The 16,306-nt window shown below is 38.9% G+C and overlaps 1 protein-coding gene across 4 annotated transcripts in view; it reads right to left on the reverse strand.

Moving 5' to 3' along the window:
* The window catches only part of LIMCH1 (LIM and calponin homology domains 1), a 174,224-nt gene that overhangs the window by 137,052 nt on the left and 20,866 nt on the right, over positions 1-16,306 (reverse strand). The window lies entirely within an intron of this gene.

A 16,306-nucleotide genomic window follows, 5' to 3' on the forward strand; every position in this document is an offset into this window, starting at 1 on the left:
TTGTCTAATGAGGAAGCTGAATGAATGTCTGGATTTTGACAACAGAAAGAAGGACTGAAAAACTGGAGACTGCTAAAAACTACACTATGTCTAGACTAATGTTCAAGTACTTTTTTTTTAAGGTCAAGTGTAGATCAAGCAAGGATAAAATATGGAGGTCATCTTCCATAAGATCTTCGTCAGGAATCCTTTCCTCAATCTATTCAAGTGTCAGAGTTCTGAAATCACTTAGAAGGCTGTCTCCTCTGTTTGCATGGACACTCATACTACTGTGGGTCACATTATCATGTTTAAAGGTCCTACAGAAGGCTGCAGCATTTTACATAGTTGGCTGATTTGGGTCTTTGTGGACAACATGTTTCAGCTTCTTAGGGCTTCTGCTCCCTGCCAAGCTGTCTTATCGTTAGCTAGGAGCAGACTGTCAGGAGACATGCACACTCTTTTTCCAAAGTGGTTTAATGTCTGATCTTGATAGTCTACAATACAGACCATTCAGCTGAAGAGAGGGATTTGCCAATGTTATTTTTCAGTCAATACCTTTCCCAACCAAATGCTGGCAGCCCTAGCCATACTGTGAGCTTACTTTCCAAAGCAAGAGAGCTGTATGGGAGTCAAAGGTGAGAAATGAAACTTCATACCATACTCAGTATGAAAGGTTGTGTGACAACACTGAATCATCCAGTTTAAAGTAGACCCAACAGAGACAACAGAAGTCCTCCAAGAGGACTTCTGGAGCAGCTGTGCACAGAAACACTCTTTAGTATGTCCCAAGCTACCTTCCTGCTACTAAAAGTCCACACTTAAGGTCCAAGGTCGAAGTTCAAAACCAACTGCACAGATATCAGTGACAACTACTGAGAATTTCAAGAATGCATAATCTTTACTGACACCTGGCAAAATAGTTGCTAATGCTAACCTAGAAATCCTTGCCAAAGAGGCTTAAAAATAAATAAATAAGGAACTTCAGTCATCTGACATGCATTTGCAAAATTGCTGTAGAAATAACAGAGTTGTCCCTGTGTTCTGCCCTCACAATGTATTCTGTAGCATTGTAAGAGTTGTATCAGGCCCACAGAAGCACTGTAGTTTGGGTGCAGCTCTGGAAAAGAAGTTTAAGAAGGAAAAACACTGAATGAACAGAAGGAAGGACTGGAAAGCTTAATTATAATGCCCAATAATTCATCTAGGTTGTAGCAGAGCATTGCATCAGCATAATTAGTGAGCAGAGCTGGCGACACGTTTCATACAGACACCTTACCAGACCCCCAGCATGTGATAACAGTTCTACATGCCCTTGGTCTTTGCTCTGTGGAACAAATAATGCTTTCCTTAAGGACAGAGTAAGTTTACAATTTATACTCCTTATTCCGCTCCTATACTGCATGTATTTGGTCATTAAAGTAATAGATTATAAGAGATAAAGCTCTGTACATCTATGAAGGTTCATCTGTAATCATGAGGACACAATTCTATTCAAAAGATGTGTAACACCCCTCATACATTTTTCCTCAATAGCATCCCTTCACAATGAGGGAGAGAAAGACATGGGCTTACTTCTACCCAGTGACTGTCCTTCATCCCTTATCTCACACAACCACCCTTATCATGCAGTATTAGCAAACAGTTTTTGAAACTTTCCAGATCCATTTACAAGCACAAATATTCTTAATAAATAGTTACAAATGTGTGGTCACAAAACTCACAGAGAATGTGGTGAAGGGATTGAAACAAAAGCATCAAAGCAAGTTGAAAGGCTACCAGATATAAAGGAACTTGAGAAAAAAGTTTTCTTTCATGCAATAACAGGCACGACTTTTGCAACAGTTGTTATCACTAATTATTGAAAGTCAGATAAATAACATATTTAATAGTATTTCATCTTAAAAATTACGTTCTGTCTACTCAACTTCATCTGAATTTGCCCTGTGGTATTAAACCAGTTGTATGTTTGAGTCAAAGTGTTTACAAACCTGAGAAAGAGATACACAGTATTGAAAATGTCTTCCACTAACGTGGAAAACCTACTAAAACTTGAGATTTTTAAACAAGAAACAAAAATATTGTAGTTTCCTTTTTTAGGAAATAGAATAGAATTTTCTGAGACCATCTTTTCAACTTAGTTATGACTGTAACATTTTCCTGGCTTATACAGGCATTCTGATATCATTACACAGCCAGTTGCCTGTTTATTTTCATTTCGTTAAAACCAACCAAATTGTCTTGGGGTTGTTACATTACCAAAATGCTTACATGGCACAGGAGAAGGCTTCATGTGTATGCATTAAGATGAAAAGAAAATTAAAATAATTCATAGTTTAAAAATTCATGCAATACCATTCAGAAATGAAAAATCTAAATCTTCTAGTTACTAAGCTGTCAGTACAGGGGACAAAAATAAAAGATCAAAGCTCAAATACAGTTTGAATGCAGCACCTGAGAACTATCTGAGCTCTACTTATTAAATTATGTAAACTACACAGAGAAAATGTTGTTAAAATATTTTGATGGCTAGTTAGCAATACAAACAATGTACCTGTCTCATAGACACAGCAACTTCTGTAAAAGGCAGAAACAAGCTATGCCAACATCTGCCCACCTTCAGCCTAAGCTCAAATCAATGGAAAGTCAAAATAAAATATCTTTATTTGGATTTAGTAGGACAGGACTAAAATATACGCTTTACAGTGAAATACAGTTGCTTATTTTTACCCTCTGTAAAGATGTAAGGTAACTCAAAAAAGCTCCAAAACCAAAAGTGCTGTCAATGAGGTCTTTGCTCTCCTGTCTTTCTGCTCCTGCTACGCCCAAGACACAAGTCTTCCACAACATTTTGCATGCAGCCTGATGTACCCCAGAAAACAAACCTCTTCAAAAAATTTTCCCAGGAAATGTTTTTGGCATGCTAGTGACAATTTCCTTTTCTTGACAAGCACTCCCTACCCAGCAAAAACTCTCGTTTGGCACAAACACCAGAAAACACCTGTGCTTTTTGCTCCGTCCAGCAGATCCAACACTACAATCAGTCTCACTGATCCAGCTACCCAAGCTGTACTCAGATGACAAAACAGCTGTTCCACAATTTTCTTCCACATTATTTCAGGTAAAATCAGCAAGTGTGCTTTGCATATTAAAAAACTCAAGAAAGGGTTTCTATTGAATCTCCAATACCCCTATTGACCCAAAAATGGGACATCCTACTGAATTTAAAACAAGTGCTAGGCATGTCTGCTGTCTCGACCTTAAAACTAAATTTAGGATTAACAAACCATACGTTTTAAAAACCGTCTGATGCCAAAACACAGGATTCAAGTGTGGATCAAGGCTTGTCCCTATCATGATGCAAAAACAATGACCAAGCTGCAGAGAAAATAGGTTTGCCTCAGTGATATGGTAACCTTTACAAAATTAACTTGGACAACAAAATGAAAATGTTACAATTTGACCAGGATTTCCTGATGCCCATATAACAGTCTCAGTTCATGCTAGCTCAAAGCTGAGACTTGAAGACATGCTACACACCAAGACATATGTGAACTCAGACTTTCATAAAGTTTTTCATTGTTTATACAGTTGGTAACCATTTAGTGCTAAAGGCAATATGCAGTAAAGGGGTTTTTGTTGAGGTTTTCCTTTTTCTTTTCTTTTTTTTTTTAATGAGTTGATACCACATGTTTTCACAGACAAAAGAAAAAAAATTCTTTAAAAGCCAAAGCAGTCAGATTCATTTTGGAACGAAGCTTGCAAAACCCAATGAACCACATCTGCAGAGTAACTGCAGCAATGATATAAAATGATTCTCACTCGTTCATAGTTCTGTGTACTAATGTAAAAGTTTATCCCTTTGTTTTAACACAGCACTGTCTCTGAAAAATGCTCTTCCTGCCTTGGATACCATCTAATTAGTTTACTCCATACCCTATTAAAACTGGTTGAACATTTCCACTGCATTCACCAAACCAGAGTCTACATCCCATGAGAGTCTCTGTTGACACCTCTACAAAATTTAGTAACTCATAAGAAACTGGGGCAGGCAAATGAATCACAAATAACCTGTAACTCTTGCAGTAAATTTCACTGGCTTGGAAAATTAAATATCTTGGACTAAAGCAGTTCTACAATGATTTCAAGGAGTTGCACAAAAGTGCAACTGACTCCATCTCCCAGCTCTGAGCAGTTAAGCTGTCTCATTTCAAAGCAATTCCACAAGCTGGCTCTAGCTCTAAGCATTCCACATTTTAAGAAGTGTTGGAGTTTTTTAACACAAGCCTGCAATAGGAAGCCACACATATTCAGAAAGTGAACTCTGAAAACAAGTCACAGACTTGACCACAGACTACTCTGAACCAAAACATGGAAGTTTGACAGGAAAGCACAGTCTATCCCTACAAAAGAAGGGCTTCAGTGTCTTACCAAAGAAATCTCTTGGGAAATCCAAGAAGCCTGTTTTGTCTCTCACTTCATCTGTTCATTGTAGGGGGGAAACATTCCATCTGTGCATAGAAAGTTCTCAAATCCGGCACTACAGACTGCATGCTGTTAAATTAGTGCATTCATTAGTAGTGTTTTGGAAATGTGCCTATACATTGTGTGGGCAGGAGGAAGGATCTTTCTTTTTTTTTTTTTAAATAGAAAGAGACAGAAAAGAATTGCCCCAAGCTGATCTATCCTAACATCTCAGCACCACCAAAATTTATCATAGAACTTCCCCTTGTGAGCTTTTACGCAAAACAGATGATCTCAGGCATCAGAGTAACTGGTAGCACAGTTACAACTTGAATATCTCCTGAAAAAAAGAGTGTGTATTATACATCTTCGGCATATTGTTGACTTCTTTGCTTTCCTTTGAGATCTTTTCCTAGCCTTGCACAAGTAAGGACAGCTGTCCCTGCACACACCTGTGGACACATCACAAGGAATAAAGCTAGCTAGATTTTACATTTTCAAAAGCAACACAAGAAAGCCCCTTTCTCAGCACTGCCATAGGTACCTGACCCTAGCTGTCTTTCCTATTGCATTTCACCTACCATCAAAAACTTCTGTTTTTTACACTTTTTTGAGTGTGATCATCTGGCATAAGAAGTCACTTCTCCACTTTTATCCATGATTTTGAAAAATTACTGGTTACTTTCTCATACAGCCATTTAAAATAATTAGTGAACTTGGGTTTTACCACCCCTGGGAGTTGCAACCTCTTGACTATACTGGCTATGTTTTGGCTTGGCAAGATAGGTGACTCCAACCAACTAACTTTGCCAGCTAACTTTAAAGAGTTTTCTGTCAGGAGCTCAACCAAAGGAACCCAACCCCACTGACTTACAGGCTCCTAAGAAAACTAATTATTTCCTTTTCTTAATGCGCCATATAACTTAAGGCATCTAATATTACTTAGCTTTCATTCTTCTCTCCCCAGCTTTAAGACCTGACACTATTGATGTCCATATTTCTATATGCATAAATATGCTTAAGATCTAGGTTTATGTTATTTTTATTTCAGCCTCTGCCTATCCCATAAGTTTAAAACGCCTGCCTCCATGTCTTCCATCTGTGGATCTGAGTTTAAAGAAGATGAAGATCATCAGCAAAGTACTACCCAAGCCTGAATCTGCAAGCACTAAAACACATCAGCAGTTTTCCACATAGAGATAGAAGTCCTCTGAGTGCAGCAGAACTACTCGGGTGTGTAAAGTTTCATATGTACTTAAGCACTTTAGGATCTGTCCTCAGTTTTTAAAGCAAGTTTTCTGCCAAAATGGCAAGGAGTTCCACAACAATCAGCAGTTCTTGGGAGATTTCTTCTTCTTGTTCTAAATCTTACAAGAACAGCTGTTCTGGAGAAAACTTGGCCATTGCTGAATGTCCAGACAGGCTCCAAAACCACAGGTGCAGGCTCCAAGCCAGGGATGCATATGTTAAGTATTTCTGAAATTCAATGAGATTCAGGTTTTCTCCATTCTCCAAGTACAAAGCCACCCACTACAGAAGGCACAGTGATCAACAGCAAAGCTTCAGCAATGAGCAGCAATTTGCTACTCACATGGTACAGCCAACATTATTAATGAGATTTAGAGTTGAGACAGTTTAGCAAGACTTTTTGCACAGTTCTCACTGACTTGTCCTGTTGCACTAAGCTTAGAGTGTTTCAGTGCTGCAGGTCAGTAGGGAAACAAGAAAACGAGACCATGTGTTGTGTGGGCAAGGTTCTTGAGGGCAGAGGGCTACCTTGCTATATCACTAGAAAAGGCATTTGTTCAAAGCTTGATTACAGTCTTACACATAGTATAGTACCATGTTTGCTGTTATCAGCAAACACCGGCTGGAACAGCCCTGAGAGTAATTCCAACTGAAGGTTTTGTTCTTTGTAAGCTTTACAGTCAGCACTAGACATGAAGCAGACACTCCACTGACATTAAAGTCATTCATAAGATCCATAAAGTCATTCATAAGATCTATACAGCTATATTTTTATTTTTTTTGGCTCTAAAAAAAAAGTTTTCTCACCTACAGTTGTAGCAATTTTTGTACCATATTTCAGCATACCTGTCTTTGATCTCCTCCAACAGAAAGTTTGCAGTTAGTGAAACTTTTAACAAGTGAGACATTTTTTCCTGCCTTCTACACTGAGAGCAAATCTGGATAGAGTTCTTTAAATCCTTCTTAATTAATTTATATTAATTTGACAAAAATTATATCAATTTGTCCATATTATCCTATTCATGTGTTGTAAGACTTGAAACCATGTATTTAGTTGCTTATTTGAGTCTTGTACCACAAACACCTTCTCTAGAAGTCACCACAAATATATGTACACAGTCACAATCTAGGAAGTGGAAAAAGTGAAATTATTTTATATACTAAAGTTTACATTATGATATTACTGGCTCTGTGGCTAATTTGTTCCTTTAACCATGTTTTGCTCAGTCAGCTCAAGACCAAATTTGTATTGGAGGGTGATCTTTATAGTCTTATTATTTCACAAGACCTCTCAACCACATTCATAACACTAAACATCACCAACCATGTTTTGTTAAAGGCTAAAATAATATTCTATTTTATGCAATATGACCCAAGCCCGACAAACAGAAGATATCAAAATGGCTTGGTTTGAAATAACCATTAAAAAATCAACCCTGAAAAACTGTTTATTCAAAACTTGAAACAGTCAGGTTTGGAGAACGGCAGGAAAAACTCAAATTGATCAGAAAAATTAATTTAAAATACTCTCTAAGTCACCTTCCGACATCTATGAATTATTCACTCCTATATACAAACCATTTTGAACTCCCAGGTAGCACCAAACTCCAGTACAACAGCAGTGCTGTCTTCACTACATGAGAAGCAATTCCTAGAATTTTGCAACTTGTAAGGTGCAGATGGAGAACATAAAGTGGTCTCTAACGCTCAAACATCCACTTTAAATTCCTTGTCTGTTATTTGTTTGTCAGAGGAGTTCAGTAATCTCTAAGGGAATAACTTCAGCAAGGATCAGAAAAACCTGAGTAAAACCCATGATGTTTTTCATGCTCTTAATTGTACTTTGTCTTCCTTAAGGTGCAAATTGAACTGTATTTTAAGATTATTAAAAGTCAAGAGAAAACAAGTTCTCAACTCTCTAGAGCTAATGGTTCAAAACAAAAGCTTAGGGTTCATGGATTACTATAGAAGCAGCAGATAAATGCATTTACTGACACCTCTATCCCTTGATAACTCCCAGTCAACAGTGACTAGCAATGGACAGTCCAAATATACACAAATAGACTGGCTGTCCATTTATATATATTTACGCTATATATGGCTGGATTTGTCATACCTAATTGCAGTGGGTTTCTCCTGTCATCTTGTAGGTGGGAGCTAGCAAGGATACCCTATGTGGGATGACTAATTAAATTAAAAGGTGTCCAAATAGCCAAATCATTTGTCTTTTCCATTATCCAAACTGATTTTGAATCAGTGTTTTCTTGGCTTGCAGTTTTCTTCCTCTGCTTCACGGAGGCACTGCTAATGGCAAAGGGCAAAATCCACACAGTGTGACAGTAGCACAGGTACTGCAGGTGGGAATGCATGGCAAAACCTACTTCCCTTCTAAAGGATAAAGGTTCTTCAGGAACTGTGGGGTGTGCATTTCTAACAAAGCCTTCACCATAAAACTGACATGAACTTGAGAAGTCATGAAGAACTACAGGAGCAGGTTAGAAAGCAACTGTCTTTAAAGTCAAGAAAGAAGCTTGGTTTTCCTGTCTTTGCTGAACAGGAAAGCACAGTTTGCTATCCCAACACAGCCCCCATTTATTTTGTCAATAGGAAGAGCATTACATAAAGAATGAATCTGATGGAAATAAATGTCAAGATTATGACAATGTGAAGATTATGTCATCTTTAAGCTTTACTGCTAGGGAGGCTGATTTTGTTTCCATACAGAGCTCCAATCATTTCACCCTTTCAAAGCATTAATTCCAAATATTCCTCTGCTTTTGACTTCCATGCTAGAAACAAAACAATGCCACCCACCAAAACTTAGGCATTGGTCTCATTCTAGACCACAATGAAATTCTGTGGAGACATAATGCTAATGGGATGAAAATCAGTCAGGATCTTTCATAATTTTGGAGGGAAAACAAAAAATGCAGACAGAATTGCCCTAAACTTTTTTAAGAGTCGTAAAATTTAAAAAATATGTTCATTCTAGCATTCCCAAAGGTCATCCTGATGTATTTTGTTTAAATACAAGTAATATTGGAGAAGGAGAGAGCAGAAAGGAAAGTGGACATACCATGTGCATATATCTACAAGTGGCAACACTCCCAAACCTGCCATATAGATTTATTGCATCATCTGTGGCTCAGTCAAAATTCATTAGCTCCATATGACCGTATGTGAGCATGGGAGAGTGTGCGCGTGCATATTCACACATCTGCTTTCAATCGTTACACTGAGGAAATCCTACACAGTAGACACATGAAATGTCTTTACAACCTGTACCAAAGTGTGAAAGAGACAAAAAGAATGTAAGAGAGGGAGAATTTTTTTCTCCCAAAAGGAAGACTGAGCTGCAAAAATGAGTCACTACATACCAAGATTGTTTCATATTTCTACTAAAGCGTCAGTAAAATTTTGGTTTAGGGACTGAATGCAGTATGTTAGGATGAGGTAAACAAAAAATAGGTGGTTTTTCTTTTGGTAGGAATTAGCAACTGCTATCATACCAGCTTGTTGAGAAACAACTCAAAGGAAGCTCATTTGTGTTAACCAAGTCCTCAGTGAAGCCAAGTGTGGCATGTGATGCAATGTTCCATTGCAATAAGCAAGAAGATTCTATTTTCTATATTCAGCTATGACTATAATAAGCAAACAGAATGTGTAAGGGAATGAGAGAAGCCAAATACATAGCTCAAAATCTTAAGACCTAGAAGAGGCTCCAAACGACTCTGCACTCTCTATTCATTGAATCTTGTGCCATGTAATGGGCCGATTCAAGTTCATGTGCCACGTACCCCAAGGACCTAATGAAGACAGTAGTTCCCAGCTCCAGTCCCCCTGCCACGGCTCTTTGCTCTACCAGAGGTACTAAGTCATTCTGATTCAAAGAACAAGGCCAAAACAGTGCCTACAAATGTTGTCTTTCACACCAGAATGCAAAAGAAATTACTACTTTGATCACAAGCAACCTGCAAGTCAGAGACAGTCTTTAACTTCCATCCCAGCCTTGGTGGCAAGAGCATCCTAGCCACAATTCTTACAAAAGAGTTTGGGTAGATAAACTGAAAGACAGCCACTTTCATCTCTCCATAAGTCATATAAAAGGGAGGACTCCTTCTTAGCTGTAAGTCTTCACACAATGTAATTTTGTAGTTAGTGAAAGGTCAGAGAGCTGTCCCAGCTCTATGTACATTTAACAAACTTTTGTATTTCTGCCCTGATTTGAGTTTTGAAGCAACACAAATAGATCTGAAGAGGAATACAACATATGCAAGTGGTGTTTTACATAATTTTATTGGACAAAAAAAAAATTTAAAAGACAAATAGTATTCTACAAAACAGTAGCTTGTATCTATGGATATCCATGGGTCTCTTTGCTGGTTGTTTCTTACATTAACTGTGTATTTAGCATTGCCATATCTTTTCACATTTGCAGTTCTTTTTGAAGAGCTTCTATGCCAACTCACTTTGAAGATTAAATCATAAACTACTTGGGAGGGAATTTTTAAATGAAACCAAGTAAGAAACAGAAGGCATTTTCAAAGCTACTAGAATTCTACAGAACAATATTCATACAACCATCTCCTCAGTCATTTGCTCTTGTGAAATAGCTTTAATTATTAAAATTTTCCTGGCAGAACAACACTCCTCCTTTAGATGTTTTCCTGTCTCATATGAGCCTTTTAGGACAGTAACTACAATAACTATAAATAATCAGTGTATATTAAATTCTGGGAGTCGGTGATTATTCTAGATTTTTGCCACTGTGTTTTCTTTTGTATTTTTCCAAACACTTTTCAATGTCATGCAGAGATACATTTTCATACAGAACACTTAGAATACTGAAGAAGAAACATAGTTAAGCTGCTGAAAACTGGATACTTCCCAATATCCTCGTGACACACTGTTAGTGGTTTCAGACAGAGATAATGCCACCTAAAAAATGTTATTCTGATAATAACAAGCTGTCACATTTTTCCATATCAGTGTTTTGTTTAGCGCAATTAAAAATTTATTTGATCTTTATTTCCATTTATTATTTGAAGATGATAATCAATATTCCAAACAGGGCAGAGAGAAAAAAATTGATACATTTTTCTGTATCTGCTGTACTACAGATATTTTAGAAGTGTGCAAATAAGGATGATTTTTATAGTAAGGAAAAGGAAGTGGGCAATATTAATGTACTACTTGAAAAGTTTTCCCACAAAAAAACTCTACAGGGAAGTAATTTTGCTTGACTACTCTAAATGGGATATTCTTGTCCAGGTCCTCTATCATAACACCATTCAACACAAAACAAAGGAATACCTTTCCAATCCTGATACTTGTCAAACACAACTTAGGCCAAAATCACACTTTTATCAGCAGTGCCATTTTTCCTGTCCAGTGTAATTTCCTGTCTCTCCCTAAACCTGGGACCCTTCCTGCCAACACGTACTCTGACCTGTAGAGCTGAGGAAAACTAATATACTAGCATAAATTTGTTGATGGCATTTCATAGCAGCCATTAAAAGATGGAATATCCAAGTACATAAAGCCTCCAAATTCTTTTCCAGAGGATTTAAACAATTGTGTTACAGCTGATCAGAAATGTTAGTAAGATACTGATGAGACAAGATTTATGAAAAGTCAAACTACTCCAAATTTAAAAATGTGTTTTAATTTATAGTCAGAGACCAAATATAAATCTATCCTTTTTTGTTTGGCTGCCCCTTCCCCAGCAGGAGATTTGCACAGTGCACTGCAAGAGACCATTCATGGTAGGGCCATGAAGAGCAGCAGAGTATTTCTTGAATTATTTTTTTTTTAATGAAACTGAGAGACAGATCCATAAGATTTTACAGGAACTATTTGCAGAGCATCCAATCTCAAACTGTGTTTCCTCCATGCTCTTGACAGGGCAGATGTGTCTGAAGCAGAATAGTTTCTTTCCATTGAATTTCCAACGTCTCCTTTCCTTTCCTGTTGCAAAATTTGGAATATGTAAAATTTACTTGGGAAATAGTGTTCTTTGATGTTAGATATTTGTGTGCTTTCAGGTCTGATCAGCAGGAAGGAAGATTAACACTTGAAACAGAGAGAAGGTAACAAGTAAACTCTAAGTGATGCCTGGGTGTTAGAAAATCAAATTACTTTTTGGTAGAATTGCCATATTAAGGTTAAAGGATTGATGTTTCAATGATTTCAGACCTAGGCAGAGGTTAACAAAGCTTGGAAAGAAGGATGCCCACAGATGATGGACACAAAGAATTCAGGGGCCACAATGATATTTGGCAAAACTCCCAAGATAAGGAAGAAACTACTAAAGCCAACTCAGCAACTGTGCTGAAATCAGCTCTGACTTGGTAAAAGGTAATTCTGGCAGGTGGAGATCATCACCACAGGCTTGTGACCACCAACCCAAGAAACTCACTGACTCAGGAGAAAGACTGAGCATGGGGACTAAATATCATGAGAAGCAAGTGGCCAATGAACACTAAATCCTTTATTTGCCAAAATGTATAAATAATAAAAAGTTTAATAAAAAGTTGCTGTGCTTGATTTGTGGAATACCCAGGCTGGCACCACTCCACAAGAAATAACCAATGTCTCTCTCATGTGTGTACTTACTGACTTGTTGCACACCAGGTAACAAATCTGATTTTTATGTGGGACTCAATGCCAAGAGCAATGTTGCTAGGTAAAATCTGTTTAATAAATACAGCAACCTTCAGCCTTAAAAAAATGAGAAAATTCAGCAGCAACAGGGCTGTCCCAAAGCCCATCCAACCTTCATTAACAATGAAAATGTATTAATGTTATGGTTTGAAAAAATACAGTAAAATTTGGTTGCTAGGAGTACCCTTTAATTGATGAGCCCTGTAAAGCTGAGTGGGAAAAGTGCACTTTTGAAATGAGTCTATTGCTAATTTCTAAATTAATCAGTGACAACCCTTGTGTGAGATGGCTGGCACCTGTATATCCTACAGCTATAAGTTAGAAGAACTCTTCCAATAAACTGATAATATTCAACAGTCAAGGAAAAAATAAAATAATTCTTTGTTCAGTAAATCTGTGAACAAGAGCTTTTATTTCCCTCTTGCTTAAGTAAGAAGAGTTAGAAAGCAAAAGGATCACAGCATCAGCCACAGGGAGAAAAACTGCATAGTAATGAAAGCTTTCAACATCCCACAAGAAAGCAAGCCAGGAGAGCGCAGGAAGGTTTAAGTAACTGCAGCTTAAGAGTGGTTTTTCACATCACAGACTCAACACAAATGCTCACTAAGGATGTCACTTAGCTCCAAAACCCTGATTTACAGCCAGACTTTTTGAATTTCTGAAGGATTTGATTTTTTCTTTTTTTGGTAACATAGACTTTAACATCACATTCTGCAAATAGGAAACTTTTGCTATCTCAGTCTTTCAGTACAGTATGTGCATGATTTTGTTGTTTTTAGGAACTGGCAGAATATTAAACCACTAGACAGGTCTATAGGAGTGAGGAGGTTGAAACATGGAGAAGAAACTTGGGGGTGTGTAGCATTCCATAGATCAAATGGTATCAAATATATCATTGTGCAGCCATTTGTTCCCAGTTCTATTGCATGCCACAAGCCACAAGCAACATGATAGCAGTTTCTAAATTTGTCCAGAAAGAAGCAGCCATTTGGACTTGTTGCAAAAGCTTAAGGATAGAGGACTGAAAAAAAACCTCCAAACAACAGAGTTGAGACCTGAACTATTTTGAAGACCTCCGGTAAAAGATAAACAACGCCCTTTGCTACCAGATTAATTCCACAACTAATTGAGATAACTCAGCCCAGCAGCTGTAAGCAATGTCACAAGAGCACACCACTGGGCTTGGCACAAGGCAGGACTACCTCAGCTGCCCTCCCTGGCACTGACAAAGTAGTTTCGTGAACATATGTATATATATGCAGGGGGGGAGGTGGTTTCAGGTAGACTGCTACAGGAACCCTAACCCTTCTTCTTTGCTATTCAGTGATGAAAATGAACCACACATATCAACTGCATATAAGAATGCCCAGAAATGACAAGAATTTCATAACTGCCCTTTAAAGGGGGAAAAATTAAAGCAGAAGAAAGGGGGGGGGGGGGGGGAAGAAAGAAAAAGCCACATGCAAACACAACTTTTAGAAAAAGCCACATACAAATATAGATTTCAGAAGGGATGGGGAGGGGAGCATGTTGATTAAGAAAATGTAGAAAAATACAAGACCAAACCCAAGAATTCCAAAATGGACTGACCCTGTGGAGTGTTTCTTGAACCTATTGCAGGCACTCACTTCACTGCAAAATTGGAATCCCTGAATATACATTGCCTCCAAATGACTGATGTGCAGAAGAAAAGGATGGAGATATCTTTACCTTCCCTGAAAGAACACTGGGTTGTTTTGTGAAGACAAAGCTGTAGTTTTCAAACTATGTTTCCCTTAAAATCTGTGTATGCCAATCATCATACTGCAGTCCTTTAAGTTCTGAGTTTGGGTTTTATTTTTCCCACAACTAATTTTTTCTCATTTTTTAACTAAACAGAAAAATCCAGAGAGCCCACTTGTAGCCCCAGGAGCCCTGCACAGAGCTGAGCACCACAGCTGTGCTCTGAGGTGAGCCTCAGGCACTGAAAGGCTGGGCTGAAGCAGCACCTGACAGCTCATTTGAGAGCAGCCACTCCTTTCAACCAGACTGCCACTGCAGCACAGCCTTCACCTCATAGCTCTGAGAACAGCCAGAACACACCATTTTTCTGGCTGTACTTGAACACAACAAAACTTTAAAAATGCAAATTTATGTGCCCTTTCTTTGAGCCCATTGCCCCTGGGAAACCTAGAGGCTTAGTCAATAATCCTGTCCACCATGTTCCCTCCTTGATGGATGGCATTACAGCAGTGGAAACAATCAAACCAAATATCAGTTGCAATGGAATCAGGCATTAAATACTCATTCCGGTGTATTTTGACCTATTAGATGATCTATTACATTTCCAGTTGACACTTTTTGAATGATAAAGCCCTGCCTGGATGGTGTTGCAGGGCCTGCTTAGCATTAGAGTGGATCAGCCCATCTCCAGGATGGGTTTTGGCTGAGCTAAAAAAGGTACTGAAGAGTGCAAGCCATCTCCATGGTATCGATTCTGATGGCAGTGTGGTCAGCACTTAAAAACAGAGGGGAAACACTGCGAGTCTCACGGTCAGGAAGAGTGGCTGACACCAGGTCTTTCTTGGGGCCAGCAAACCATTTGGATGAGACAGAGGAGGAGGGAGAGAGAGAATCAGGAATTGGGTAGAGAGGGAGGAGGAGGAGGAGGGAATTCCAGGAACAGTTGGACGTGACGGGATATTTGGTTTCAGTGTATGTTTTAGAAAAGGAATGGCATGCTTGAAGATGGCCACAGGCGTCACTCAAGCTGTGCTCTCAATATAGCCTTCCCCTTCCAGAGTATTCCCCATTGAGGCGCATCAGTGATACAGCTGGATGAGTTTTGTCACCAAACTGACAGGCCAGGCTCTGCACTGCAGGCACTCAAATGTCCCCCTTTATTATAGAACATTTTCTGGGCACCATAGCTGGCTCACCTCAGATATCCTAGTTCAAAAGGCACATTCCTAGGTCCAGCTGGAGACAGTACCCAATCACCTGTGCGCCTACCCTGGAGGCAGACTGTACACAGAATGCTGGAGCAGTACAGCTGTTCCCATAAATGATGCCATTAGTGCTGTTTGGACAATGTCAACTAGGAACAAGTGTTTCGTACTGATTATCTGTGTACGTACACCATGGGGTAACAGTTATCAGGAGCTAAAGGACTCATCTACTTAGCTGTGAACTAGGACCTATTTCCACTCTAATATGAACTAAAATCTACAAAGCAAGAGATAAGGAAAAGGTGGGGAAAAGGGGCAATTCTGACACAGAGAAAATTACGTCCCAGAGGAACCGGCCTAATAACACTCTTAGGGGTCACAGTTGCAAGCCCTGAAACCAACAGGGAAATAGTGCCACAGGGGTTCAGGGGCTTGGGGGGAAGAGCTGCACACAAAAGATATCCTTAACCTTACTGAAGCATCAAAGCTCTTAAAAGTGCTATACAAAAACAGCACCTAGGGGCCTTTTGAGAGCCAAGTTAGGTCAGAAATCTGGCAGATGCCCGGTTAGAAGCCAAGCATGTTCAGGTTCAACAATGATGAGGAGGATCTCTGCTACAGTGTTAAAAAAGAAAATCCACAAACAAGCTATTTTCCAGGATGCCAGCCAAGTACAATGGAAAAGGTTGCTGGCTATGCTCAGACAGCCTCACCTCATAGCAAAGGCCATCTCTGAGGTCAGACCTCAGAGAGACAGGTGGTCTTTTGGCTAGAGATGAGGGCCAGCCTACGTCAGGTGACACAAGCTGCCTCCAGCTGTGTGAAGCTGGTCACCATCTTCATTCCTCTAACCACAAATTCTTAATGTAAGGGACAGGGATGAAATGGGCAGGTATCCTGCACCTGCACATATTCAACATTGTATACATGGCTAGATGGAATAAAACCCAGCTGAAGACTGACAATCAAAATCCTGCTTCAGTCCCTGTGTGTCATCCTGACTCATAAATGCCTGTGAACAGTTG

The sequence above is a fragment of the Onychostruthus taczanowskii genome, unplaced genomic scaffold (genome assembly GCF_017590055.1).
Source record: "Onychostruthus taczanowskii isolate IOZ18803 unplaced genomic scaffold, ASM1759005v1 scaffold2, whole genome shotgun sequence".
Classification (NCBI taxonomy): Eukaryota; Metazoa; Chordata; class Aves; order Passeriformes; family Passeridae; genus Onychostruthus; species Onychostruthus taczanowskii.